The following is a 6132-nucleotide window of genomic DNA, read 5'->3' as shown; positions in this document are numbered from 1 at the left end:
AGGGGGTCTGAAAGATTTTGAAAAAAAAAAAGATTCTAAACAAATGTCGATAAAAAATCAACTACAAAAGGGTTGACAAAAATGTTGGAGAATGGAAAAAAATCCCGTAAAATTGATCATATATAAACAAATAATCTACCTCAACTATTTCCAGAGGTCCCCCGATATCAAATGGTCCACCCCTAAGCCGGTTCATGACGCCACTGCAAAGCCAGTACAAGTACTTGACGATTTTTATGTCGCAGATTTTTCAAATATCGCATGCATATTTTCATAGGGTAATCTCATTTTAGGACTCTACCACAGGTTAAGCAAATATTGACGATTGCTTTACAGATCCTATATTGTGCACACTGCGCACGTCAATTCGCGCCCCTCCAAGTAAGGACCACAGGGTAAAGTACCCTTATCACATCTTGATTCAACGGCATACAGCAAAGCGCCACCTCTGTTTCTTCCACTGTTGGGCCTTGACTCTGGGTGGCGATCCACGCACACGTACTCCGTACGTTTGTGGCTGTGGTGTGAAGACATGAGGTAACCGTAGTACTCGCGTGTCCATTCGTCGGCTGGGCATTGGTTGCGACCCGGGACCATCAGCACAGTGCTGCGGGACTTCATACGGCATACAGAGCACACTGGATTCGTCTCATCTACATGTGCCAGTGGCGAGAAGTGATTCGTCTGGTATTTAGCGCCGTACATGCGAGCTCGACTCTGGTTCCCGGGGACGTACGTGTCGTATATAGGATTCAAAGGCAGGCACTGATAGTTCGCACCACTTCCACCGCTGCTGCGAAGACTTTAAACCTATAACACCTGCAATACAGAGTCGCTAAATCTTCCAGTTAAGCATTTTTTCGTTTTTTTGACGATTACATTTGTTAAATAACCTGTAAATATTTATCATCCATTTTTATATTTCATATGGAAAGAGTTTTATAAAGTGAGGAACTCCATAGTTTTTGTATTTTGTATATATAGCTTTCATGCATAGATTAACAGCCATTACACATTCAGTTAATATGTAATTCTATAGCTCAGATGAATATTCATGTACATGCACTTATATATGACTTTGTTTCTTTTCCCTAGGTATTTTGTTTGTTTTCCAAAACAATGTATTTGTCACGCTTCACCTTATGTAATGCAGCTTGTACGCAATAAACTGAACTTGAACTTAAAAAATTATCAAGGGACTATTCCACTAAGGTGGTATGCGCCTCGAAAAGGAAAGACTTTAAATTTTGCTCAAGCGTACCTCGGTGAAACTTTAAACCCTTTTCTTGCCAAATAAAGAATAAAAATTTGCGGTCACCGTGCAAAGTTTTGGTACCAGAGAAAAAAAAATTCCAATGTTTAATATTCAAATTGGCTGCCATCCGTCAACTCTATGGAGTTCAATTTTCGAAAAACTACGATGGTGAAACATTTTCTTTCCGCAAGAGCTTTTAAACGAGCACCCATAAGTGGTAGATCAGTAAAGAATTATAAAAATTTGAGAGTCTGAATATCTGTCCCCATGGTGTATTCTACTGTAACTGTTTGTCTGTCTATACGTCTGTTAAGTCGTATGCGTGTGAGTGTTTATAGCAAGAGTTTTTGTATGAGCTGTTACGCAACTTAAAGTAGGGTGGCCAAAGTTTAGCTAAAATGTTGCGACATTATACGCAACTCACGCACACTGAAAGTGAAATTTGATTTTCGTGAAATTTTAAACGCCATTTTTTCTGAAAATAAGTAGCTCAGTTACCGAAAAAATGGATATTTCCAATTAAAATCGATGTATGAGGCAGGTTTCATTAAAAAACTGAAGAAAAAACGATAGAAAAATAGTGTTTTTCCTCTCCAAAAATGCCACTTCGTACTGACCGGCCACAGCGCTCGAGCGGTCGCCGCTCATGGCACGCACTTCTGAATCCAGTCAATACCTATTTCGCAACGGAACTGCTTTCGGGCCCTGTGCACGCTGTCATAGAACTGTGAAACTTGGCCAGGAAGTGGCAGACCATCCCATTTACATGTAGTGGTGAGTTTTTGTTATATTCTGGGAATTTTAGCCAGCAAACACAAGGTAAAGTGAGTACGGTAAATTCGGTGTAGATTTTTCCCATTTAGATACATATTTTTGCCATAAAACTTGTATCATGCTCTTTTTAAACATCATTCCAACATTTCTGTGAAATATGACGAAAATCTGTCCACGAGCACAAGTACGAATCATAAAAACAAAATCGTGTTCATACATAGACCTCAGTATACAGTGTGACTCAAGATGGCGGCGGAAGGCAGTCACACTGACACACCATTGACAGCCTGCCTGAGGCTGAAGTTAGGGACAGCTATTTCTTACAATTTCATGGCTGAAAATGAACTGCATTAAAAGACAATTGGCAGTTTAAATTGATTTGTTAGAATTGAGTGTTATTAAATAACATTGTGACACAATTTCATTGTATTGTGAGCTCTAGTTTTTAAGTAAATTATGTGAATTCAAAATTCATAAAAACATAAAAATCCATCCATTTTTCGATGGTACGGTGCCGCCGCAATTTTGACTAAGTCAGACAAAATATTTTCAATTTTCAACACTCACAGTTTCAAAATCCAAGACTGTGCATCAGTCAAATCTTGATTTTTCCGTAATATTGGGTAAATCTGTGCACAAGACACATAGTTTAATGATTCCATGTGAAGTAAATAAAAAATTATAGGTTGCCAAACTTGAAGGAATCGGCATACTTTGAAATGATTTTAAAATTTGCCGAAAATTGTCCGCGAAAAAATGGCATTTTTATTGCTTTAAAAATTCATAACTTTTGATTGGATACAGCTATTTGCATAATTTTTTTTTTCTTCTTTTACCCCATTCTTGCTAAAAAACCATTTAAACTGTGTGTATAAACAAGAGAAAAAAATGGCTTGGCCACCCTACTTAAAGTTTATATAAAAACATGTCATGTAATTTGGTGTGGTACGTTCATGGAATAAGCGCGTGATGATTGGTTCCTCTTGGCATGGCTTTCGCCATCAGCGTTAAATCGAATATTGATGATTCAAATATGCGTCATTTTCTCACAGTTTCATCTCGAAAACAGTTGGAAATAGGTCAAATAAATGTCCATTATGTAAATTGAACGGTATGTGTGCCAGACATTAGGTCATGAGACGTTATAAGATAATGTTTAATAGTTCTTGAATTAAATAGAGTTCTGATATTTAGGCTTTGTGATCTCAAAAAAGCACATAGTCAACCGAATGGCGTAGAGCGAGTAAACTAATATGATTGTATGAGTCTCTCTGGTTGCCATACTGGAGTAGACTATGGATCTACCCGGCATAGCTTACCTTCATAAACCAACTCTGCAGTTGATGGACACGTTTGTTTACCCCATCGGACATAGACTGCACCGATATCATTTTGGATTGCCTCAGAAACCAGGCCTGCAGGAAATAAATGGATGGCCAGTGGCTGTAAGTTTTGGTGAATTTTTGACAGTGCAAGGTATCGCTCTACTCGCCGAAGTACAAATGGAAGCATGTTAAAACGCTTAGTAAGTAGCTCGCCAAAATGTCTAAATTGCACAGTTGTTGATAATATTTGAACTCAAGTCCGGACAAGAATTAACTTGTCATCTATGACAATAGAGTTTACACAATATACAGGCTGTTGAAACACCAACTTGCTTGTCAACACAGCGTCTATATGTGTAACATTGAACTATTATTGTCTACAAATTATAGTCTGAACCACAATTTGCCTGTCTCCACATGTAGAGACTGAGGTGGACAAGGTGATGTGTATCACAAAATATTTTGGTGAGTAGTAAAAAGCTGTATTTAACTTTAAAACAAAAACAGTAAAAGGAATCATCAAAAGTTACCCCTACTGGCCCTTTAAAGAAAACTTTGTGCGTGATACGAATTCTGATCATACAAATCTTAAGATGATTATAAGCTAATGAAAAGGAATGCGTACGTCTCGTATCTGTGCCGCGGACATCAAACTTCGCTATGTCGATAACGCAGTCTTTGATGCAATACGCATCATGTTTGTGCTCTTCCTAGAAATCAAGGGAAATGTATCATTTAGTACCAAAGGCTTCAACTTGCTGATCATGAACTTTTCTAACCCGGTTTATATGACGTAATCCAAAGTGATTACAAGCAATGCATTTGTATACAAGTTGACCTGCAACCGATATTTAGAGAGAGGGGTGTGAAAATTTCTACAAAGAACTGCCACAAAGAATTTTACAAATGTAAATGATACAGACGAAAATTATGTTTAAAGAGTCCAGCCTACATTAACGTTAACGAGGCAGTCATTTTTATCTTATACGAAGGCCCCGTCTCGTGAAAGAGCGAAATCAAGGGAAAAATAAAAGACTTTCAATTTTAATGCTCCTTTGCCCCTCCCCTGCAGCGTGTGGTGTTGGGGGCTGCAGCTTCCGCTCTTCTTACTGCATTAAAATTAAAACAAAAACAAAAAGAAAACAACCAAGCAGACTTGGAGAATGTGTAATCATTAATCGCAGAATCATTGTAACAGACACTGATTGCAGACTGTTTCTCGTAACTTGAGTTCCCGGCATGAACTTCCACCGTTTTGTACAGTCACAGTACGAAATCATTTATCTATTTCGACTTGATCTGTGGTTGAAGAGGTGTTCGATAAAAATACTAATCTAAAGGCCTGTGTTGGCGCCCGATTGTCTCATCAGAAAGTTTACCCAGATTACAATTACAATGGAAAACAAAAGGTTATCCCATTTCCATAATCCTGTTACAGACTAGAACAAAGGCAGACCCAGGGATCGCTAAAAAGGCCTTTCAAGCCAAAATATAAACTAAAACGTATACTTGGTGTAACAAGACTGGAGTTAACGACTGAAAGCACTTTTCACAGACAAGAATAAACTTCGCGTCTTAGTGATTCTATTTGGTCAACGTGAAAACGGACGCAAATGTTAGTAGATAACTGGCATTTGAAAATGCGGGTACTTTGAGGAACGTTCATTGAAATGTCGTCTGACAGCGCTGCTTACCGTTTTCTCCATCCTATGCTTACAATGACTAACACAATCCACCAATGTATAGATTTTCACCCCGAACAGCCAGACAAGTGTAAAGATAGCGCAAGCCAAAAGGCAGAAAGCAAATACAAGTGCAGCCCATTTCAGGTATCTTCCCATGGCATCTGTGTTCTTCTGTATCTCGCCCATGACGTTCAGGGTATAGCTTACAGATGAGCCAACGGATCAGAATGGGTAAAGACTGCAGGAACTTGTCTTATTTCTGTGCCCTATATGAGGAAGCTTGCTGTCACAAATAGATGCACGCAGTTAATACGAGAACGATTCAAAGATATGCCTGACCAGGATATCCTGGATCTTTATGATGTCTCTGCGATGCCAAAAAAGCCAAATTGCCCGCGAAATGTATACGAAAATGACAGACTGTCGTTAAGTCCAGTTTTACAGTGTTCTGTCATAAACAGATGGAATTACTCCGGTATGTGTGAGATGAAGTTATTTCGTACACTTAAAGGTGGAATGCGCCTCGGGGACAGATATTCGGACTCTCAAACTTTTACAACTCTTTTCTGTTCTATCACTTGTGGTGGTTCATTTTTAAGCTGTTGGTGTAAGAAAACGTTTCACGGTCTACGTTTTTCGAAAAATCGAAAATCGCATTTTCTCCATAGAGTTAACATAGACATAGTTGCCATTTTGAATGTCAAATGTCAGTAAATCTTGGGTAATTTATTCCTCTAGTAACAAACTTCGCACGGTGAGCCCCGATGTTTATTTTTGTTGTTGGAAAAAGAATGGTTGAAATATTCCTTTAGGAAAAGTTGAGCAAAAGTTTACGTCTTTCATTTTCGAGGTGCATACTACCTTTAGGTAGAATGCGCCTCGGGGACAGATATTCGGACTCTTAAACTTTTATATTGTCTTTTTAGTCTACCACTTGCAGGGGCCTTTTTAAAAGCTCATGTAGTAACTAAAAAATTCTCCGGCTGACTTTTGAGAAAATCGAAAAATTGATTTTTATTTTCACCCAGAGGTTTCACACAGGGATGGTGGCGTTTTTGAATTTGAAGTAGCGGTAAATATTTACGTCCTTATC

The sequence above is a fragment of the Ptychodera flava genome, assembly GCF_041260155.1.
Source record: "Ptychodera flava strain L36383 chromosome 23 unlocalized genomic scaffold, AS_Pfla_20210202 Scaffold_24__1_contigs__length_23054250_pilon, whole genome shotgun sequence".
Taxonomy (NCBI): Eukaryota; Metazoa; Hemichordata; class Enteropneusta; family Ptychoderidae; genus Ptychodera; species Ptychodera flava.
Note: the sequence above shows the minus strand (reverse complement) of the source record.